Source organism: Bombyx mandarina, chromosome 11 (assembly GCF_030267445.1).
Source record: "Bombyx mandarina strain Sakado chromosome 11, ASM3026744v2".
Taxonomy (NCBI): Eukaryota; Metazoa; Arthropoda; class Insecta; order Lepidoptera; family Bombycidae; genus Bombyx; species Bombyx mandarina.
This window is the reverse complement of record NC_143218.1, coordinates 1,911,856-1,937,676: the sequence shown is the minus strand read 5'-3', so window position 1 is coordinate 1,937,676 and position 25,821 is coordinate 1,911,856. Positions and strand designations below refer to the sequence as shown.

The 25,821-nt window shown below is 38.9% G+C and overlaps 1 protein-coding gene across 1 annotated transcript in view; it reads left to right on the top strand.

The window, feature by feature from the left end:
* Positions 1–25,821, top strand: part of LOC114246630 (uncharacterized) — a 45,745-nt gene that overhangs the window by 8,282 nt on the left and 11,642 nt on the right. The gene's annotated exons all lie outside the window — the stretch shown is intronic.

Sequence of the window (25,821 nt, the reverse complement as noted above, 5' to 3'; positions counted from 1 at the left end):
AAACTGGAGGTTTCGCAACAACCCACGGTCATTCGGTAACGTGCGAACTTATTGTGGTACATTTCGTTCGCGGTTGTTTGCATAAGAGTTCTAGTGTATTGCGCAAACGAACGCTCTGAGATCGTGGTCAATGAATAATAAAAAATATATTATTTTTTGTACGTTATTACAAAGTTGAGTCGTACACTGTGTGTAACAAAATAATGGTCAAATTTCGATCATTGGGCGAACACTAAGCGCGTACCCACGAATCGTATTTCGTAGTTAGCCTAATAATAATATACTAGAGGTCCCGCAGTAGTCGAAATTCGACTATAATTAATTGCAATTGTAAGGTTGTTCACTATTATGATTGTATTTTATACTTCTATAATCACAATTTTCGCCAAGACTACACTATAAAAAATATTAACAAAGTCAAACAATATTTAATCTATTCTCAATTTGACAACAGACGTCAAGAACAAAAGTTTGACAATAAATAGTATGCATGCGTGTGTGCGTCAAATACATGGTATGCAGTGTGTGTAATGATTTCTTTATTGATTTAATGTATCTTTTATGCATTATTTTAAAAAAATATTAGCATTGTGCACTTCTTCTCTATATTCTCTATAAGTGTGGAAAATTTCATACTCCTCCGTCCGCGCAATTTTCGCAAGAAGGGATACAAAGTTTTTGCTTCACGTATTAATATATATATAAATAGCTATGTACATACGTACCTGTACAGGTGTAGGTAGATATCTGATTATATTGAGTACGGTATCGGATCCGGCGTTCCCCATCTTCGAATTCAACTCATCGTCGCTCTAATTTCGAGATAAATATCACATAAACACATGTTCTTATCGAACTAATGGTGAGGTCGGGGCAATTAAAATTTAATTTACTCACGACTTCGATTGCTGAGCTATTATATATAATTAATCGATTTGAAAACAATAACATGACGATGTCGGTTCTCGTGTGGCGGCTCAGAGTCGTCCAGGAGACAAACGCAAGATCGCTTCGGTAGGAATTAACTGGCCGTGGAGTCTAACGGGACATTCGGAGTCTTCCCGTGAAGCAGGCGTGTGGTTTCTAGAGATGAACGTAAACCTTGAGGGCTATAAGGAATTGACCTTCTTAACACACGTCAAAAGTCGTCGTGACCTAAAGACGTCCGGTTCATTCGTGTTGAGCGATGCACCGGTGTTCGAATCCCGCAGGCGGGTACCAATTTTTCTAATGAAATACGTACTCAACAGATGTTCACGATTGACTTCCATGGTGTAGGAATAACATCGTGTAATAAAAATCAAACCCGCAAAATTATAATTTGCGTAATTATTGGTGGTGGGACCTCTTGTGAGTCCGCACGGGTAGGTACCACCGCCCTGCCTATCTCTGCCGTGAAGCAGTAATGCGTTTCGGTTTGAAGAGTGGGGCAGCTGTTGTAACTATACTTGAGATCTTAGAACTTATATCTCAAGGTGTGTGGCGCATTTACGTTATATATGTCTATGGGCTCCAGTAACCACTTAACACCAGGTGGGTTGTGAGCTCGTCCACCCATCTAAGCAAAAAAAAAAACGTCATTTCGGACCCTTCCGATCCACTAACGGTGCTTTTAGGGTACCTCAAGCACCGGTCGTCGTTCTCGTCGAACCCGTCGCTTATGGCGAAGGGCTCGGCGAGTAAATCAACTCACAGACACAGCCCACTGAGTTTCTCACGGGATCTTCACAGTGGGTCGCGTTTCCGATCTTATGGTAAATTTAGCGAAGCACTGCTCTTGCTAGAGTTTCTAAGTATTAGCAACGTCATCAGGTTTGAGCCCCGTGAGCTCATCTACTAATTCGGCGAATCTAGAATAACCCCTCGAGGTAGATTACGAGGTAGGTAGGAGACACAAACTTATTGGCTCGATAAGTATAAGTAGAAGTATTTCATAACATCATGTACGTACTGAACAGATGTTCTCGATTGACTTCCACGTTGAAGGAATAACGTCGTGTGTTAAAAATCAAACCGGTAAAATAATTATAATTTGCGTAATTACTGGTACTCTACCGTGAAGCAGTAATGCGTTTCGCTTCGAAAGGTGCGGCAGCCGTTCTACTGTAAAAGCTGAGACCTTAGAACTCATATCTCGAGGTACGTAGCGGCATTTACGTTGTAGATGTCTATGGGCTCCGGTAACCACTTAACACCAAATGGGCCGTGAGCTCTGACGTGACTACAAAACGTCCGACTAACTTGAGAATTTTCCCACCCATCAAGATCAGACAGATGATAATTTCGCTCTAATAACCTGACCAGTATGGGACGATAAAAAAGGCGAAATGTTAGTTCGGGTTGGTATTCGAATGTGCTTTTTTTTTAACTAGAGGTCCCGCAGTAGTCGAAATTCGACTATAATTAATTGGAATTGTAAGTTTGTACACTGTTATGATTGTATTTTATACTTCTATAATCACAAATTTCGCCAAGACTACACTATAAAAAATATTTACAAAGACAAACAATATTTAATCTATTCTCAATTTGACAACAGACGTCAAGAACAAAAGTTTAACAATAAATAGTATGCATGCGTGTGTGCGTCAATACATGGTATGTAGTGTGTGTAATGTTTTCTTTATTGATTTAATGTATCTTTTATACATTATTTAAAAAAAATATTAGCATTGTGCACTTCTTCTCTATATTCTCTATAAGTGTGGAAAATTTCATACTCCTCCGTCCGCGCAATTTTCGTAAAAAGGGATACAAAATTTTTCCTTCACATATTAATATATAGATTATAGATAAGATCCAGCAGTCAAATGATTTGAGTTCGTTCACCCTTCTAGTTCAATTTGTAAAGAAATTTGTCTCGTGAAAAAAGGCAGCCAGTTTACTTTTAAAGAGGGATGTGACAATGCATTCATTTTTTAGAAAATTAATTGTTTAGGTACCTAGGCAATGAAAAACGTGACAGTCTTTTTTAAAAATGCACTTATACAGCGTTGATATTGTAAAACCAACTAACAAAAGACTTACCTCTGTCATCGGACGCGAGAAGCTCTAAAAAATTCAAAATAAAAGTCAAAAGTCTCGCCTGTTTTTTGTCGTTGTTTTTCTGTTACCGCAAATCTCTACGGGCCACCGTTTCGGCGGATAGGGTTGTCAGTTTAAAAATAACAGGTTGCTAGACGGGTAGACGAGCTCACAGCCCACCTGGTGTTAAGTGGTTACTGGAGCCCATAGACATCTACAACGTAAATGCGCCACCCACCTTGAGATACAAGTTCTAAGGTCTCAGTATAGTTACAACGGCTGTCCCCGCCCTTCCAACCGAAGCGCATTACTGCTTCACGGCAGAAATAAGCGGGGTGGTGGTAGGCATGCGAGCAGTATCGAGGATAACTGCCTTCGGAATCAGGCCCCTAACCCAGCTGGCTAACAAAAGTCTCTTAAAATGTTGATCGAAACTTTTCGCTATCAAACCGTGTACCGACACAACTATTGCAACAATTATTATTATTTATTTCCAGAAAGAGAGATGGTAATTTAGGGAAGCTGTTAATATTTTTTTATTGCTTAGACGGGTGTACGAGCTCACAGGCCACCTTAGTTACTGGAGCCCATAGACATCCACAACGCAAATGCGCCACCCACCCTGAGATACAAGTTCTAAGGTCTCAGTATAGTTACAACGGCTGTCCCCGCCCTTCAAACCGAAACGCGTTACTGCTTCACGGCAGAAGTGGGCAGGGTGGTGGTGCCTACCCGTGCGGACTCACAAGAGGTCCTACCACCAGTAATATTAATTATCAGCGTAGGTCTTGTGGCAAGATCCAAGTAGCGTGTCGCTCTTAAGATGCTCCGAAATAAAGCCCACTGAATTTCTCGCCGCATCTTCTCAGTGGGTCGCGATTCCGATCCGGTGGTAGCTTCTGCGAAGCACTACTCTTGCTAGTGTTAGCAAACTCTCTCAGGTTGAGCCCGTGAGCTCACCCACCCGTCCGGGCGTAACTGGAATAGCCTCTTAGGCTGCTAGAGAATAGGTAGGAAAAATAATAATATCCGAAATGAGCTGAATCGTGCTCCTAAGACCTCGCCAACTAAAACCTCTCTTGCTCGGTGCTATCTTGTTAGAAATCGTCCACGTCCAAGCGGAAATATTCACGTAAAAGTCCTTGAAGTCCTCAAAGTACGTGAATCCTGAGCGAGACCATAACACGCTATTAATATTGTAATATATTATTAGATTTCCTCATACGTTTAACGTATCAGAATTTTACATAATACACATTTGCTAAATTATTTCCGCCTTCCTTAAGTTTTCGAAGTGATAAGATCCATAAATTCAGGGTCCAGCATTTATCCTTACAAAAAATCAATATCCTTCAGATGTTCCATGCGTTTTGAAGTCGTCGCGTCGTGGCCTAAAGGATAAGACGTCCGGTGCAATCGTATATAGCGATGCAACGGTGTTCGAATCCCGCAGGCGGGTACCAATTCTTCTAATAAAATACGTACTTAACAAACGTTCACGATTTACTTCCGCGGTGAAAGAATAACATCGTGTAATAAAAATCAAACCCGCATAATTATAATTTGCGTAATTACTGGTGGTAGGCTCTCTTGTAAGTCCGCACTGGCAGGTACCACCAACCTGCCTATTTCTGCCGTGAGGCAGTAATGAGTTTCAGTTTGAAGGGTGGGACAACTGTTGTATCTGTACTGAGACCTTAGAACTCATATCTCAATGTGGGTGGCGGCATTTACCGGTAACCACTTAACACCAGGTGGGCTGTGAGCTCGTCCACACATCTAAGCAATAAAAAAAAAGTTCAATGTATACAAAACTACTCGCGATTCCGATCTGGTAGTAGATTCATACGCGAAGCAGCTGCTCTTGAGTTTTTAAGTCTCCTTTGTAGGGGCTTATGCAGCTGTTATCAAATTCCATCGCTCCCCGGTGAGCCTTTGCTCGCCCAGCTGTCCTGGTGAACCTGGAAAGGCCTCCAAGCTACCAATAATCACTCATTCAATTAATAAATAAAGCAAAATGTATACAAAACAAAATATGCTCACTTACATTACCTACATATTTACATTTACACTTTTATGTACGTAATATGTGAGCGATGAATATTTTATTCAGTCAAAGCATAATAATGTTCGAGGAAAATCGATTTAATATATTCTCAAATCCTCAAACCAAGAGACGTTGTTAAAAATAGATGACAATATACTGTAACGGCGTTCGGTTCGTATTTATTTTATCGATTTACCCGCAGCGCGGGTCGTGGCAATTAAAATTCGGAATTGATTACGCGTTCCATTGCTGTTTCACTGGACACGAACTAAAACGGAAAGTATTGTTACACCGGTAAGAGTAACGCCATCTATCGCCGAATAGTCGAACCAATATAGAAGGATCTAGTAGCATCTAGAACGCTCGGGGAGTACAACGCCATCTATTGTCAGATAGCGGAAACACACAATACTCTACTTTTGTGGAATATTCTCGAGGATTCTAGGGATTTCGTCTCGACTAATAAAGCGTTGCAGAGACTTCACGCAGTCAGTTAGTAATCGGAACTACTCGAAGCGAAACAGTGAACGGATCACCTGAAGCGAAACGGACGAAGTGAATCGAGAATTTTAAAGTGCTTGTGAAGTGTTTCAAGTGCTAATACAGTTTTAAGTTGTACTTTGGTGGAACATTTATTTATTCCGAAAAGCGCGTAACAGTATTTATGGTTGTTATGTTCACTTGAGATAGATTATGCATTGCTGTGTCGATTTCGAGAACGTTATAGTGAGCCAACCTTATAATGTAAATAAATATTTACTAACAGTCACGCCACGTTAACTGGTCCCGTAATAAGTTCGTAAAGAACTTGTGTTACAGGTACCAGATAACGGAAATAAATGTAAGATTTTTTATTATACACATACACATATTTAATATACATCCATAACCCTGGAAAAGACATTTATATTTATCATAGAAATATCTTCCCTTGGCGGGGTTCGAACCCGCGACCCCTTTGTGTAGTGACCATGTCACTTACCACTACACCAGACGGCCGTTATGGCCGACCAGACGGCAGAACGACCAAGCTAAGCATAAACTCCCAACCTCAGTTTCGTGAAGCCGTATTGTAATGCGTACACAGATCAGAGGTCAAGAACCTCACTCACTAAGTTTTGAACGGCATTTAGAAGAAAAAAAACCTAAGCCCTATAATCGCGTATTTATGCTGTAGGAAGCTCGGAAGGAAAGCCGCCGCCGCGCCGTCGCCCAAAACATGTCTTGGTCAAAACATTGTCTCCATGGACACAAACCGCTGAATTTCTCGCCAGATCTTCTCAGTGGATAATGAAACATCTTAATATTAATACATGAAGCAAAAACTTTGCATCCTACGTACTCTTTGTTTATTTGCCAAACATTTGTTATTGCTTACTCTGCGGTCAAATTGAGAATAGGTTAACATTGTTTATCTTTAATATTATTTGTCTATAGTGTAGTCTTGGCGAAATCTGTGATTAAAGAAGTATAATAGTCTTTAGCAATAGGACCATAATAATGCTCAAATTTATAATTTCAATTAATTATTGTCGAATTTCGACTACTGCGGGACCACTAGTGCGTTTACATGTATCATAATATTAAGCACTCATCTAAAAGAGCAAACAGGCTGGTACATCACACAATGTTTGTCTGATGCGGGAATCGCACCCAAGACCATCGGCGCAATAGTTAGGTGCTCTAATTATTCAGTCAGTGAAGATCTTTTCTTTTGTTTCCACGAGTCGTAAACTTAATAAAAAACCGCTTTTACGATTCAATCGCACGGTTTTTTTATTATCATTATATCGCACGTGAGCTTAAAGAGATTCTACACTTGAAAACCAGTGACAGTGATCGAAAAAAATCTCTTTTCGACTTCGGGAATGTCTCTCCACATCCCGCACAAGTGAATTTAAAAGCTACCCAAACACCAGCTGATACTAACACGCACACATGCTTAAAGATTCGTAGCAGGGAATTAACTAGAAGGTCGCTCGTAAGAAAAAACGCATACCTGCAACAGTGTCAAAGGATTTTAGATTTTAATTCAAAAGAAATACTTTACGTATTCCAATAACGCTCGTTCTGCTCAAGTCTTTTGTTCGTGCGTTACGGTTTTAAAGGACCGGTGGCGTTTCTTGTTCAAGTCATCCCTATTATATGTACTGAATTAATGATCTATTGTGTATTCTCGGTCCCGTCCGCGTGTAGCTGGAATATTACTCTTAGGTTAACAGCGAAAAAATAATCTATACGATCTACACGTGCATATACTGGTGTTAGGAGTCCGCTTCTGAAAACGAAGACAGACAGACGATAGTGCTAATGACACCTTTGATGATGGGACAGAAAAAAACGATACTGATTTTAAAAAAAAATCATATTTTTGAAACATTTTATTGGCATTACTAGCTGACCCGGTCGACTTTGTAGTGCCTCAATCGATAAATAAAAGACCCAAATTTTTGTATAAAATAAACTTAAAACAAACAAAAGGAATCCGTCCGATGGGGGACAAATCAAAGGAAAAACAAAATTGTTATTTTTATTTAATTCCGAGCATGCATGCATGAGGCTATTATTTTTTTTCCCTACCTATTCTGATAGCCTTGAGAGGCTATGTCAGCGTTACCATAGCGTGTAGGTGAGCTCACGGGGCTAAAACTGGAGGTATTGCCAACACTGGCCCTAGCAAAAGTTCGCAGAATCTACCACCGGATCGGAAAAGCGACCCGCTGAGAAGGTCCGGCAAGCATTTCAGTGGGCTAGGCTATTCTGCTGACACCTGTTCTTTCTGTATAGCGTTGCTCGCGCCAAGCTCATGATACGAAGAGGATTTGCGATAACGACTTTTGTTACGATACAATTATCCGATTCCCAAGATAAACCGATGACAGATGTTTGCGACTGACGATACGAATCCGATAAGTCTTATCTTATCTACGCCGGATTTGAACGCGTGTTTGCCCTTGGGCACGAAAATTGCATATAACGTGATGTGATGAAAGCCCGTATATAAGTTGGTGCAATTGTTGCTGCAGATATGATTTCTGAGGTCTTAAGTATGCACCGCGATACCGAGATGCAATCCGCGCAACGAGGATCTTGGAACACTCGACCGAGATTAGATATCGTGATTAAATTGTTAATTTTACCAAAAGGTAGTATCTAAGATAACAAAAGACACCGTTGAGAAAATCAGTCTCAGTGGTTCCGGTTGACGCACGTGCTTCAGGTCACGTCTATTTCGGTCGTCGCCTGAACCAAGTCGCCGGAACCAAGGGGCCGTCGATAGAGTACCACCACATTGGCTGCGACGAGGACTTGTCGTACTTACAACGCTCGACAGCGTCGTCTTCTTGAAGACCATGCTCGACTTCTGCCAATTCACCTTCTCGCAGAAGAATGCGGCGGAACGGGAGAGAGAGAGAGAGAGAAAGAGAGCTCATCTCTCCGCACCAATCCGCGACCGTCGAATTTCGGGCCAGAGGGGGTCTTTCCTCAGCTCCGGTTCCCTATAGAAAGACACCTCCCTCGGTAATGGTTCGGAAGTTTAGCCTCGGCTGCGCATTACCATCACTAGCGTGCCATCATAACGGCCGTCTGGTGTAGTGGTAAGTGACATGGTCACTACACAAGGGGGTCGCGGGTTCGAATCCCGCCAAGGGAAGATATTTGTATGATAAATATAAATGTCTTTTCCAGGGTTATGAATGTATATTAAATATTTGTATGTGTATAATAAAAATCTTACATTTATATCCGTTATCTGGTACCTGTAACACAAGTTCCTTACGAACTTATCGCGGGACCAGTTAACGTGGCGTGATTGTTAGTAAATATTTATTTATTTATTTATCATGATAGTATTTACGACAATGAGCGACCGGTCGGAGTATGGCGTTCTAACCCGACAACCTGGTTCTGGCCTTTTACCTCTCCCTGGTTCGCCATCTCTCCTTGCTCGAGGCCATTCTACTGCACTCGTTTAGGGAACCTCCCACTGCAGGTTTAATTTTCTCGGTCCAGCGCATTGGTGACTTCCCGCGCGGTCTTGTACCATCAACCCTTCCCTGTACAACGATGCGTTCTATGGACCGGCCATCTCGTCGCGAAACGTGTCCGAAGAAATCCACCATTCGAGACTGTACTATAGCCAATAGACGCTGCTTGATGCCGAGTTCCTGAAGTATTGAGGCATTTGTACGAAGGTCGGTCCACGAAACTCCAAGCATTCTTCTCCAGCACCACATTTCCAGAGCGTCTATTTTCTCAGCAGCTTATGGAAGATGTGATTTAGTGCCTTAGATGTATTTTTCTTGCATAATATGAATTTTAAACAGATGTTTGATCGGCCAAGGTGAACCAAAATATCCTGTACGTCGGGCACGTCACGCGTGTGCCAAAAAACGCTCACAAACCTGTTGAAAACAATCCGATAAACGCTTATGTTGAATTTGCAAATGGCTTATCTAGACATCTTAATTGTTATGTTACTTTATGCATTCGACTCCACTGTCCCACATTTTGCGTTGATATGAATTATTTTTGGGCTTCGCATCATTGTTTGCTTAGATATGCGTCACGTTATAAAAAGCTAAATAGATAGCTGAGTCCCGCGATGTTACCCGCAGTTATTGCGGTAACGCGGGTGACGAAGCGGGGCGAAGCTAGTCTAAAAAGTAGCCTAAGTTACTCCTTATATCATCAGCTACCTATCAGTGAAAGTCTCGTCAGAATCGGTCCAGCCGTTCCAGAGATTAGCCGGAACAAACAGACAGACAAAATTAAAAAAAAATGTTATTTTGGTTTATGTACTGGGTATACACATTTACATATTTAGTAAAAACAGGTTATTTTATTATTACAAACAGACACTCCAACTTTATTTACATGTATAGATAACATTACCTGATTTATCAAAAGCAGTGGTGGCCTTAGAATGTAGTTAGTGGTATTTAATTTGGTAATCTAGAGTAATGTTTGCTGTTTTGTCTGTATTTATTTGGGGTGTGCACGTCTGTATCTTAGCTGATTAAAATAGATTCTATTATTATCGTTATAAAGCTTAAATTTCGTCAGTGAATACAGTGTATCTGTTTCAATTGTCCTCCTAAAAGAGATTTTCCTGAAAGAAATAAAAACAAAGTACAAATGTCACAGTATCGCACTATGAGTCATTCTTACATATAGTTTCACGTATAAACATTCTGTCTCGTTCCTTTTTATAATAAAGGAAAGAGACAAACCGTGTGTTGGTGTTTACGAAGAAAATATTGCGGGGCAACACGCGAAGCAGTCACCGTGAAACGTTCTCGCATTTAAATGCTTTGGATGGTTGATTTTTATCGAAAAAAATAAACAGCTCGGAATGCACGATCTGACTACTTAAAATTTCAAACATAGAGACACAGTTCAATGGACAATAGCACCTATCCATAAAAACATTTGTATTTCGATATTAAAAAAAAACGGTCATTAACTAGATAAATAAATGTATGTATGTATATTTATGGTAGGCAGCGGCTTGGCTCTGCCCCTGGCACTGCTGACGTCCGTGAGCGACGGTGACCACTTACCATCAGGTGGGCCGTATTTTTTTTATTTTTATTTTCTTAGATGGGTGGACGAGCTCACAGCCCACCTGATGTTAAGTGGTTACTGGAGCCCATAGACATCCATAGACATCTACAACGTAAATGCGCCACACACCTTGAGATATAGTTCTAAGCTCTCAGTATAGTCACAACGGCTGCCCCACCCTTCAAACCGAAACGCATTACTGCTTCACGGCTGAAATAGGCGGGGCGGTGGTACCTACCCGTGCGGACTCACAAGAGGTCCTACCACCAGAAAAATATTCTCCATATACCTCCATATACCTAATTAAATATTCTCAATATACCAGTAAATTCTCAATCGTCTCACTCTTGACAGAGTTTTTTTTGCATAGATGGTTGGACGAGCTCTCAGCCCACCTGGTGTTAAGTGTTTACCGGAGCCCATAGCCATCGCCACCCACCTTGAGATATGATTTCTAAGGTCTCAGTATAGTTACGGCTGCCCCACCCTTAAAACCGAAACGCCACCAGTAATTACGCAAATTATAATTTTGCGGGTTTGATTTTTATTACACGTTACGTTATTCCTTCACCGTGGAAGTCAATCGTGAACATCTGTTAAGTACGTATTTCATTAGAATAATTGGTACCCGCCTGCGGGATTCGAACACCGGTGCATCGCTACACACGAATGCACCGGACGTCTTATCCTTTAGGCCACGACGCGGCGACGACTTCAAAAGACTACAAGAGATAGTCGTGGATTCACATATGTATGTATGTGCTTATCAATAACTCTACAAGCCGGAGTCGAGCATGTACGCACGCTTCTGGCTACTACATATTATTTACTTATGTTCGTGACGCATTGTTTAATTTCTCTGAATTCCCCTGCCCTAATTCTTATCGCGATTTTCGCGTTTCACGTGTTCCCGGTGTGATTTCGGCGCATTGCGGGTAGACTGAAGACAGACGGATGTTTTTTTTTTATGGCATTTTATGACCTTGTAACTAAGACCTTTAGGTCAAGTCTTATTTTAATTTATATTCTTATTTTATGAAAAAAGGTTATTTCAAGTTTTTTTTTTATTGCTTAGATGGGTGGACGAGCTCACAGCCCACCTGGTGTTAAGTGGTTACTGGAGCCCATAGACATCCACAACGTAAATGCGCCACCCACCTTGAGATATAAGTTCTAAGGTCTCAGTATAGTTAGAACGGCTGCCCCACCCTTCAAACCGAAAAGCATTACTGCTTCACGGCAGAAATAGGCAGGTTGGTGGTACCTACCCGCACGGACTCACAAGAGGTCCTACCACCAGTAATTACGCAAATTATAATTTCGCGGGTTTCATTTTTATCACACGATGTTATTCCTTCACCGTGGAAGTCAATCGTGAACATTTGTTGAGTACGTATTTCATTAGAAGAATTGGTACCCGCCTGAGATTTGAACATCGGTGCATCGCTCAACACGAATGCACCGGACGTCTTATCCGTTAGGCCACGACGACTTCAAATGTAATGAGAAATGAAAAGTTATGTTCAGCGGGTTGGTTTCATTTTCCCACATATATGCACTTTCAGTTTCACAGATATGGAGCATGACTGAGTGAGAGAGATAGGAGATTTCGTGTTAGGAAGTAAAAAAGACGGCGAATGAATGTTTTATTCTCCTACCAATGCTGATAGCCCTGAGAGGCTTCATTATTCTATTCAGCTATTTCAGCTTCACCCTGACGTGTAGGTGAGCTCACGGGGCTCAACTCGGAAGTGTTGCTAACACTGGCCCTAGTAAGAGCAGTGCTCCGCAGAATCTACCACCGGATCGGAAACGCGACCCACTGAGAAGATCCGGCGAGAAACTCAGTGGGCTGTGTCTATGGGTTAATTCGCTCGTCGAGCCCTTCGTCGCAAGTGACGGGTTCAACGAGGACGGTGACCGGAGCTTGAGGTACCTAAAAGCACCGTTAATGGATCGGGAGGATCTGTAATGACCATTCGGTCTTCAGGATCGGGTATGAATGAATGCGGAACACTTAATTTTATTTTTTAAGCGAGAGGAGGGTAGCTGCCGGATGCGATGGCAGAAAGACGAGCTGTAACTTTGAAGACGCAAGACGTTTATATTTTAGTTACATAGATTATGACGAAATAAAAAATAAAGTTTGTGTCAATTCATCAACTTTTTTACTGGCCCGCCTTGAATAGAAAACCCCACATGTATTTATCTTGATATTTTAATAAAATGTACATATTAAGCTTTGGTCTGTTTTGCTAGATCACACTTAATAATACAACATACTTGTGTGCTTAGTGCGAGTTTTTGAACGTTGTCGATAGCGTAAAAGTTAGTCCGATTTTGTATGCACTTTGAAACAGCGCCCCTAGCGGCAAACGTAGGGAAATGCTCCATACAAATATGAGTTAACTTTTACGCTATCGAGAACGTTAAAAAACTCGCACTAAGCGCACTGCTGTATATTTCTCAGAATTTTTTCCGAAAAAAAAAAGGAAACGAATGTCTGGAAGAGCTCGCTTGTACAACCTGTACTCTTGCTTCGGTGTGCAATAAATTATATAACCTATCTCTGTCTTTCCTACCTAAGGTGATGGTCCATCTCTCTCTCTCTCTCTCTCTCTCTCTCTTTCTCTCTCTCTCCCCCCCCTCTCTCTCTCTGCGTCAATACGTACGACCACATGATATTGTTTGAATTGTGGCGATAACAGAATGCAATTGAGATTTCGACCTTATGACCTCAAGGTTAGTCACGTTGAGAATGTCCATCGGCTATAATTTTCTATGTGACTAAAAATTGTAAGCATTTCTTTGACAATAGGTATACCAAGAAGTATGCGGATTGATAATTTTTAAGCTGACTTCAAAAATAGATGACTTCTCAATTAGACCGTATTTTTTTGTGTTGTTACCTCAGTCTTTTTTAGGTGAATCGATTTGTTTTGTTGCTTAGATGGATGGACAAGCTCACGGTCCGCCTGATGTTAAGGGGTTAGTAAAAAAAAAAAAGAAAACTTCTTTTGCATCGTTGGGATTTGAAAGCCGATGAAACGAAAAAGAAACAGGCACATAAATTCATAAGATTTAACGTAGGAGAAAGCGAGATAGGAAGCATTATACAGTGTTCCTTATATTTACCGAGAGGGCTGGTGGTCGTGGCGCCGACGATCGCTGGCCCGGCGTTCCGAGGGGGAGGGTGATGGGAGAGATGTGCTCCGCACTAAACGCTTCACTCTCCTCCCCTTGCCTTTTCATGAGTTTTGTCTCATGCGAGGGTTGGACGTTGGTTGTTGAGCGACAGGAGGTTTTAGTCGGTTCGACTCCGACATGCCCCACCTTCCATCCCCAGTGGAGGGTGGGAGTCCGGCGATTTACTCCTGACCAAAAAAAAAAAAAAAATATTCGTGGTTCTCTTTGTGCTCTGCTTCGTACCTAATATTCGTACTTAATACATTCTGAATAAATCTATGTAATATATACGAATCAAATGTAAAATAATTATCAAACTTTCTAACACTATGATCATTACTAAAACTCACAATTATCTTCTTCCCGAAATTTTACTTTCGTCTCATTATCTCGAAGCCAAAATGTTTTTAAAGGTTTCACTTCTACCACATGTGAATTGCACACATGTTTTTTCTTTATCCTTTCTAATTTTGTTAAAATTTTCTATTAAGCATTTTACGATTGAGTGTTTTTAGGGTTCGCACCTACTGTCTTGAACGAAAAATTGAATTAAAACACAATTATTTACAGTTTAATATTTACACAGACAACACGCTAATTAATAATAAACAAAATACGTAGGCATCGAAATAGACTTATTAAGATTAAAATGGCCATTAAAGCAAAGTCCTAAGGATGATTATTTGTTGTATACAAACTAATTAATAAAGGTACTTGCAGGCCACTAAACTATTACACACACACACACATCTGTCGGTTTTAATAGGGGTCAAAGTGTATAGCTAGTTTATTAATACGGCCCTTGGCAATTAATAACAAACCAGCATAACTTTTTACTGGTGGTAGGTACCACCACCCCGCCTATTTCTGCCGTGAAGCAGTAATGCGTTTCGGTTTGAAGGGTGGGGCAGCCGTTGTAACTATACTTGAGATCTTAGAACTTATATCTCAAAGTTGGTGGCGCATTTACGTTGTAGATGTTTATGGGCTCCAGTAACCACTTAACACCAGGTGGGCTGTGAGTTCGTCCACCCATCTCAGCAATAAAAAAATACGTCCCTTCCAGTTTTTAAAAATTGCCATTGTCTATACCGATTCGTCTTTCATTAGCAGCAGACATTTGTGTCGGCTGTCATTTGAATCGAAAATAGATGCGAACTCAACTAAGAGTTTGCTATTTGCTCAGATGCCAAAGAAAAGACGCTCACCTTAACCATTGCGTTTCGCATCTCGTTATATTAAACTATTACGTAACACACGAACGGATGAGGTTATGCGAGAACGAATCATCCGGTAGTGCGGTCGATGTTTTTGAAGTGAAAACTTCTTTAGAATCGTCGTGATTTCAAACCGGATGCAACGGAAAAAACGACAGGTAAGAGACACAAATACAAAAATGTGTAGGATGAAGCCAGCAAAGAATGAGACAGAAATATACATACTATTTGATACAGCGCCATCTGTGAGATTTTTTAATACTAACGTGTGTATGAAAGCTCTTGTTAATTTAGGATTATACGTGAAATTAAAATATCAATTCACAGAGGGCGCTACCTTACAATTATTTACTAATGACAAAATTTTACATATATGTACTTAATACGTTTAGGATAATTGTATTTTAATTTTGGAAGGTTTCCCTTCTACCACGTGTGAATTGCACACATTTTGTTTTATTTATTTATTACTAGTGGTGGTAGTCGAAATTCGACTATAATTAATTGAAATTATAAGTTTGTACACCATTATGGTTCTATTGTCAAGGACTATTAGACTTCTATAATCATAGATTAATAAAGACAAACAATATTTAATCTATTCTCAATTTGATCACTATAAGCAATAAGAAAAGTTTGGCAATAAACAAGTAGTATACATACGTGTGTGTGTCAAATACATGGTAGTGTGTGTAATGTTTTTTTTATTGATTTAAAATTAACATTGTGCACTCCTTCTCTATATTCTCTATAAGTGTGGGAAATTTCATTCTCATCCGTCCGCGCAATTTTCGTAAAAAGGGGTCCCAAAGTTTTTGCTTCACGTATTATTATATTAATATTAGAAGAATATTAGGAAAATAACGGTAGTTACGAATTGATTGGGAGATTGGATTAAGTGACGTGAAAATTTTCTGTTCCGAATGTTCGTTTTGTGAATGAAGCAAGCATGTTTTTGTTTAGTTATCTGTCAGTAGTGATATTATTTGAATTTTAATTTTGACTTCATATCTCTTGTAAAGGGCGGCGTAATAGGATACGTTGCGTGTTTCTATTAGAGTAAGAAAAAATCATGGTTCCTTCTCGCATGACGGCTTTCAGTTATGTTTGCGGTCAAGTAGTCGAAAGTATTTAGTGTTTCCCTCTCGTCTCAATCTAACCACAAGATACCGTTATGGTAGTGAAATATATAATTTTCAAGAAATCTGTTTTGTGTATTGCCTATGTCAATGTCTCATCAATATGTTATTACAGTAAACTTATGGATATCGAAAAGCGATTAGCTTGGGGGTTGCCCTAAACATGTCATTACGGATCCTCCCGGTCCAGTACCTCAAGCACCGGTCACCGCCCTCGTCGAACCCGTCGCTTGCGACGAAGGGCTCGACGAGTAAATTAACCCATAGACACAGCCCACTGAGTTTCTCGCCGGATCTTCTCAGTGGGTCGCGTTTCCGATCCGGTGGTAGATTCTGCGAAGCACTGCTCTTGCTAGGGCCAGTGTTAGAAACACTCACGGCTTAAGCCCCGTGAGCTCACCTACTAGTTCGGTGAATCTAGAATAACCCCTCGAGGTTACTAGTATAGGTAGGGAAAAAAAAGCTTGGGACATGATTCGAATTATCATTGTCCTATCCGATCCCATCCTTCAAGCTGAAACGCACGACGGGACAGAAGCAGTAGTGTCCCATAACAACTCACGATACGTTATTTAATAAAATTAAATCTCATAAATATAAATAATAATAATAACAATTACATTTATTTACTCCACAATAAAAATAACTTTTCAATTAATATGACATAAATTTCTAATTCTATCTAAACAATATTACAATATATTAATTATACTGACAGTGGAGATAAAAAGGCCGCGGCTCAGCTTTGTGATAGCTGAAACTATCGCTGTTATTCTGCCGCTGCCTGTAATTTTTTTTTTTTTTTATTGCTTAGATGCGTGGACGAGCTCACAGCCCACCTGGTGTTAAGTGGTTACTGGAGCCCATAGACATCTACAGCGTAAATGCGCCACACACCTTGAGATATAAGTTCTAAGATCTCAGTATAGTTACAACGGCTGCCCCACCCTTCAAACCGAAACGCATTATTGCTTCACGGCAGAAATAGGCGGGGCGGTGGTACCTACCCGTGCGTCCTACCACCAGTAAAATTTTAATCTATAAACTAATCTAATCTATAAAATAATAAACTAAACTACTAAAACTATCATAATATAAACTAATATTTATATAAAAAATATATCTAATAATACCTAAATTTAAATATGTGGCATAATCTACAAAATCCCTGCCTCCGCACTTCGTTGCTCAAGTAGAAATTCCCCATAAAAGTATTTGAAGGGGCTTATTATTATTTATCGGGGCACGAGTCGACTGTTTCTTTACGACCATGCGGAAAAGGTGCACATCCCCGATTCGCCGGGTCCGGGTCAGCCCTAACAGCATCCCGAAGGCATTAACAGACCGTTATGACTGTCGGTACTTGAACCATTGTATCGTGGTTCACTTGCGGACTAAATAATAATAATAATAATAATGGTTGGTTCGAAGTAAGTATCAGTTGAATGGAATATTTGAAATGTATTCAACTGATAATTACTTTTAATAAATGTATCTTTTTTATTTGACTGGTTTTGGAACCAATCAAATAAATTGGTTTGGTTTGGAACAAACACAAGCTTGTTGTGCCGATGAGTAGGTTACATAAGTTACGAAATTCATTCGGGTGTTTGTCTGTGCGCCTGTACAACAAAATCCCACAAGATGTTCAGAACCTACATATACATAGGTTTAAGAAAACTATAAAAGAACATCTGTGCAATAAAGCTTACTATATAAAGTCAATGATTATCTAGAAGATTGCACAAAGTGGGAATGAGTTGCTCGCTCCGGGCATTTCAATATTGTAATAATTGTTATGTTATTATACTCATGTAAAAATCTAATATTAAAAACATTGTAATATTTAAAAAAAAAAAACATGCCCGCTGAGTTTTTTGCCAATTCTTCTCAGGACGGAGGCTAGTTCTTGTGAATTGGCGGTAGTTCTTTTGACGTTCAACAAGTATGTACTTTCATTTATGTTGAATAAAAATATTTCGATTTGATTTGATTTGTTAATTTTGAGTATGTTTCAATATTACTAGGTACACATATGGACTTATTGTTGTCTGAAATAAAATAAATCATTCATTCATTCATTAATCCTTGTGAGAGTGCATGTGTAATGCATATATGTATTTGCAAAGAAAAAGCTCTTTAGTTTTAGAAAGTTTTTTCTCAGGCAGATTCACTCACTATTTCATGTAATGAAAGATAAATAATTCAATTGTACTTAATATAATAATAATATTGTGTAAAATATTAATTTAAATATGCTTTAAATGTTGTATTGATATTACGGAAAACGCAGTTAAGACTTTTATTGTGTGGATTATTTAATTTCATTATAATATATCTAAGGGGATATTTCGTTTAATTAATGACATTTATCTTTGTAATTAAATGTGCATTTTATTGTTGACTAGCTGACCCGGCAGACTTCGTAGTGCCTCATTCGATAAATAAAAAACCTAAACTTTTGTATAAAATAAACTTAAAACAAACAAAAGCAATCCGTCCGACGGGGGATACATCTAAGGAAAAAAATATATTTTGTCTATTTAATTCCGAGCATTTTCATATTTATCTACCTTTTAAACCTTCTCTGGATTTCCACAAATAATTCAAGACAAAAATTAGTCAAATCGGTTCAGCCGTTCTCGAGTTTTAGTGAGACTAACGAACACCAATTCATTTTTATATAATAATATATAGATTAGCATCAACAGTTCGGTGTTTTTAATTGAACTTCAATTAGTTTACTCCATCCACGGAATAGATAAATAAGGTTGGAATGGTAATGTAGGCGGGGCAAGCGTGCCACTGTTATGATTGTACAAACATAACTCGACCGATTCTTTCATTCACCGCGTTTAGTGCGCTTCGGACTACTTTGGCGAACAGATCTCCGCTTTATAATCCCGTGTTGTGCAATTATAACTTGTAAACAAAAGATCAGACCTCAAGTATAGAGCGAGGAGGTATATCTTTCGATCGGTAAGTCGAAATTACCTTTTAATTACAATATTATTTGTCTAAAACATAAAAATATACTGAGCATTATGAAATTCCAAACATTAACAATATTATTGCAGCAAGTTATAAATAGCATACATTGCGCGATGTGTACTCGCCCAATGAACGCAATGACCAAGTCAGCTTCCAATGTACTACATGCATTGCGTTCTCTACACTTCAATCTTTGAAATTTCGGCCTTTGCCCTGATTGGCCGTGGTGCAGTTTGTCGATAGTGAGGTGACCATGTGGTGAAATAAAATCATCGACAGAATTCTCGACTATATTTACATTTGATGTTTTGATGATGATGATGATTTTGATGATTGATTTGATAATTAATGATACCTAGTATATTCTTAGTGAGACGTATTTTGAGTAAAATAAATATGTATTATTATTATTGAATTATTATCATTGAATTAAAGTGAAGGTATAATATAAAGGGACATGTAGACCTCTCATTTACGGATATTTACTATATTGTCTAAGACGTATTAAAATCTAAGTAACATGCTATTTGACTTATGCAGTAAATTAAAAATTTTAGGTTTCCTAAAGAACCTAACGCCAGGGAACAATGGATTGACGTGACAGGTAGAGGAAACTGGAGACAAAGACGAGTACTATTTGCTCTAAATATTTTACTGAAAATGATTTTACCATAAAAAAGTCAGAATACACTTAGTTTTGAAAAATTCATTCGCAATTAATAGCAAGCGCCAACTGCTTAACAAATACGTTTTATTCCAGCGACAGTGACTATTTGTAATTAATAAAAGTAAAATAGTTTTTTTTTTCAATATTTATTTCATGTTTCATTTTCTCCATTCATTCATCAGATAATTTATCGATAAAGAATATCGATTTTATCAAGCACTAGCATGTATGAACATTTTTATTGCCTTTTTGCGTGTGTGAGTGTGTATGCCTACGGGTGTTTTGTGCTAGTTTGCGAACGAATATCTGTCCTGAGATTTATGTGTGGGTGTTTTTGTTGTGTGCGAAATATACAAGTATCACAGTGTGTGTATGTGTAGAAATTAAAATAGTGGTGATGAAGCGGCGACACTGGTTCTAATACAAAATTAGAGCAAAGGCCTTTCCAACCTTATTTATCTATTCCGTGACTCCATCCAAATAGCTGAAGAAGTTTTTTTTTTTATTTTAAACTTCAAATGGTTGTCCTGTTAATTTGCAAAGATGCCGCCTAAACCAAATCGTATGTATGTATTTTGTAAACTTTGACAACCCTATCAGTATTAAATGTAATAGCGTAATCACGACTGTGGCCACACACGGCTTTCACCGTTCGGTAACATTCAAAAATACGTCTTAAAACGAACGGCGTAGACAATGTTATTCTGTGACGATACTCTACACGTGATACATCACGGCGAATTACATTGCAAATATAACGCGCAAGTGTGAACCCTCGGAAGAATTCGTGCGTGCAGATTCGAAGGGTGCGGCAGGTGGAGAAACAGGCAAGGTGGGTGGTGTTCGGATGTCGGTCATTGTCGGTACCAGAAAAAAGGGACTACAAACAAAAAAATTGGTAACTGCGCCCTAATTTTTTTTCCATTCTATCTATACACATATAAATAAAATTAGAGTGTCTGTACGTAATATTGAAATAACCGCTTTTTAATACAAGCATATGAATATATATATACGGGATTTACACCAAAATAACATGTTTTACAATTTTTGTCTGTGTCTGTCTGTCTGTTTGTTCCAGCTAATCTCTGGAACGGCTGGACCGATTTTGACTGGACTTTCACTGATAGGTAGCTGATGATATAAGGAGTAGCTTAGGCTAGCTTTTTTTTAGACTAGCTTCGAAGCGAGGGCGGGTCGCTAGTATAGTATAAAACAAAAGCCAACTCGTCCGTCCGATAGACATTATTATCTATATATTAATACGTGAAGCAAAAACTTTGTACCCCTTTTTTATGAAAATTGCGCGGACGGAGGAGTATGAAATTTCCCACACTTATAGAGAATATAGAGAAGGAGTGCAGAATGCTAATATTTTTTTATAATTATACATAAAAAATACATTAAATCAATAATAAAAAAACATTACACACACTACCACGTATTTGATACACAAACGCATGCATACTATTTGTTTATTGTTAATCTGTAGTCTAATTGAGAATAAATTAAATATTGTTTGTCTTTAATATTATTCCCCTTCACCCTTCAAACCGAAAAACTTTACTGCTTCACGGCAGAAATAGGCAGGGCGGTGGTACCTACCCGTGCGGGCTCACAATAGATCCTACCACCAATAATTACGCAAATTATAATTTTCTGTAATATAATGAATACAATAAGCATAATATAATTTTTATACGTTTCACTTCTCTTTTAACCGCGCGGGCGGATACGCGGTTAACAGCTAATTCAAACATATTATTATGTATGTATGTGTATTATTACGCATTCCTCCCAGCAAAAAGTTTTCCTGGAAATTTGTAGTATTTTTTGTGTGTTTGTATTGTTACCCCTACGAGACAAACCCAATAAGGATCGATCAACTAATGCGTATGTAGCTAACGTCGGACCAATGCTCGAAAGACGACCGTAATCGCTATCCCCTCAAGACTGTATCGTTCTATTTACATATCTATACATTAATACGTGAAGCAAAAACTTTGGATCTCTTTTTACGAAAATTGCGCAGACGGAGGAGTATTAAATTTTCCACACTCATAGAAAATATAGAGAAGAAGTGCATAATGTTAATATTTTTTTTAATTATGCATAAAAATAAGTATATTAAGTCGATAAAAAAAATCATTACACACACTACCATGTATTTGACACACACACGCAGGCATACTGTTTGTTTATTGTCAAACTTTTCTTATTGCTTATAGTCTGTGATCAGATTGAGAATAGATTGGATATTGTTTGTCTTTATTAATACCTATTTGTCTTTAATGTGGTCTTGGCGAAATCTGTTATTGTATAAGTATAATAAATAGTCTTTGACAATAGAATCATGATACTAACTAATTTCTGGAAAACTAATAATATGTTGATAACAAGCATTACTAAGCTGATCATTAGCTAAAGTATCCGGGCTTCGACTTTGATCATATCATTCTGAAATTCCCCAGGATTACAGTATAAGCGTTGGGATGACCATCTGGAACTCTAAAAATGGAGTTGGAATGAAGCTTCTTAACCCGGGATGCGGATAGATTTCACGTCACGTAACAAAAAAACGTTACGCCCCCTTTATGCGTCTATCTCTGTCTCTCTCTGCGTTCTGTGTCAGCCTATCGGGTGTGCGCAGGGACGTCTTAAATTGGGCTGGGGCCCTTGGGCACACAAGAATTTGGGGCCCTTTTGGAAAGTAAAAAAAGCGAATTATTAAAGGTAATTAAATACAGTATGATATAATATGTTAATGATATTAGAAATCTGCTGGTTTTTTGGTTACGATTACGATAAGGGAAACCTTTATCGTGATCGCTAGATGGTGTACTTAGTAAATTAGGTAGGATGCGTTCGGAAATATTATTAATTAGTACAGTAGGAATAGGCGCAGTCATCGATATAATGGCGTAGTATATGGCTTGTAAATACCATCTGATAAGATTAGTGATATGTGAAAAAAGTGTAATGTGCCCGACAAAAATGTTTTAAGTATAAATGTGTGAGAGAAATTGTCGGTCCTTCGGGGCCCCCTGAGAATGGGGGCCCTGGGCACGGGCCCCGTCTGCCCTTATGGTAAAGACGGTATTGGGTGTGCGTGCTAGCTAGTTAGATGCTGTGACAAAATATATAACAATTCATTAAGTACTGATTTTTTTTTAATTTTGATTCAATGATATCTTTTTATTATAAGGAACTTGTTACATAACCCAGAACTCTAAGCCCATTCGTACACTTTTTGATGTGAAACCTCCCTGCGCTAACGTGCTCAATGGGTTTGAGAAGCGTCGTAAAAATGCAGTCTCCGTATTCAAAGTGGACCGTAGTTATAACCCAATTAATGGACTATCAGTTCCTAATGAGGGCTGTGAGTCTCGTATGATCAGCAATGCTCATTCTCGCTCAAAATGCTGAAGACCCAGGCTGCTTTGCCTAAATGCGGCTAACTTTGTCGCATTCTTTTTTTCTTTATTGGCATTAAAAAAATTTCAACTATAGATGTAAAAATTTTGTTTTGGACGCTGGCCAATTGCGCGTGATACGTGATCTGCATTTAAATATGTGTTTTATGCTTACGTGCATAAGAATGCTCGGATGTGCCTCCACAGCTCTTTATTTTATGTTTTTGTAAAAAAATTGTGACGTCACGCGAAGCCCGTCATGTTTGTTTGCATGAAACCTAAAATTACATAAAAATATTTAGATTAGAATATTAAATTAAGTGCGTTAAACAATTAAAATTAAATATTCGGCCTAATCTCTCAAGGTGAGCCGGTTTGCGCATGAACTTCCAAAAAATTTACTAAAAATATCTCTCCGTCAACAATTTTTTTTTAATATACATACTTTTATTATTGAATTTATCTACACTGTGTATTATTACTCGCTTTTATTGTGCACAGAATTATCTGCCGATAACCTTGATGTCAAGGATGTCTTTTGAATTGTCAACAATGAATCGGGTAGATAGAACGCAAATCATGTTTTTGAAATTGCGTTAATAGGTGGACGAGTTCACGGCCCATCTGGTGTTAAGCGGTTACCGGTCTTCGTGAATTGATTCCCGCCACGTACGATATGAATTAGAAGTTTTGATTGAAATGTACAAAAGCTACTGCACTGCTTATTACGCTGGAATGCGACTCTGACATGACGTCTTATAAATCGAACTCCGGCTGCACGCACGAAAAAGTGTCACGTTCCGCCTGAGCGTGCGAGCGAGAGCGCGGAACAAGCTTCTTCGGAGATCTTCTCAGTGGGTCGCGTTTCCGATCCGGCGGTAGATTCTGCGAAGCACGGCTCTAGCTAGGGCCAGTGTTAGCAACACTCCCGGTTTGAGCCCCGTGAGCTCACCTACCCGTCTGGGCGTAACTGGAATAGACTCTTAGGCTACCGGCAATAGGTAGGGAAAAAAGGCGGAATATCGACTATTGCGCAGTTTGATTGATAGGTCTTAAGAATCGGACCTGTACGGACTTAGCGCGCGCACATATAACGTTTTTAATCTATACTAATACATAAATCTACAGTGGTTTTACGGATGTTCCCTTATAACTACTGAACCGTGCATCCGATTGACTTGAAATTTGGTATCCATGTAGAAAATACATGTACTTAATGGATAGGCTAATATGTATATTAGCGTTGGAATAATAATGACAATTAATAATAATGTTAATTTTAAATGTCCAACGAAGCAGGCAAGTACGGCTAGTAAGTTAATAAAATTATGTTGCTGTGAATTAAGCATTGATTTTTGTATTTATTTTTCAGTTAAAGTTTTTTATAAGGTCTTTGTTTTTCAAAAACCCTTTAGCAATTGCAAAATATGCGAAAAAATAAGCTCAGCAATGAAAGGATTAAAAACTTACAAAAAAACAAGCTTACACAACAAAAAACTAACGAACTAACAATTAATTTCATCCTTTTCTATGCTGTCGCTGCCGGTTAGAATATTAGAGCCTATTAGAGCGAAGTTTTTTTTTATATTACCCTTTTAGGCGGACGAGCATACGGCCCATGTGATAGTGAGTGGTTATCGACGCCCATAGACTTCAGCAATGCCAGGAGCAGAGTTAAGCCGCTACCTACCCTTGAATAGTTATGAAATTATTGTATCGTCACAGATCCTTGATGCGTGTGCAAATTATCGATTGAGTGAAAATGACGTTTAAAGATTCCGCTAAACACAAACAAACATACATGCATAGCAGGCTAACAAAAGCGTTGCCTGGCAACTCGATTTGAGCACCAGTATAGTAAAACGCATCTTTCACATGGTTTAATTAATAATTACACCCGTATCCATAAAGCCACCACTTCAACGATCTTTCAATTAATTATAATCCTCTTATCATTTCTTAGAACTAATCTTTGTTTAACATATATTTATTATCTTGTCCTTATCTTATCTATACTTTCTATTACTAGACAGTTTGGAATCACAGATAGATAGCACCACGAAAAATGAATCGAAATATTTTTAAAGAAACATATTTTTTTTATTTTATTGCTTAGATGGGTGGACGAGCTCACAGCCCACCTGGTGTTAAGTGGTTACCGGAGCCCATAGACATCTACAACGTAAATGCGCTACCCACCTTGAGATATGAGTGCTAAGGTCTCAGTATAGTTACAACGGCTGCTCCACCCTTCAAACCGAAACGCTTTACTGCTTCACGGCAGAAATAGGCGAGTTAGTGGTACCTACCCGCGTGGACTCACAAGAGGTCCTACTACCAGTAAAAATAGGAAGGCAAACAAAAAAATATATGTGGAAAGAGTCCTCAATAGTGGTTAGTGGCATTGCTGTTGTCCTTGAGCAACTGCGAATATGAACTATCAGGCGATATGTTCTCGTTTTCCTGTAATAGAAAAAACCGATGATGCTTATAGCGTTTGCAAGGTATTTCGTAAATGCGTAATGAAGCCAAACTAACGCTCGCGTCGCACGAGGTCATTGACTCTGCA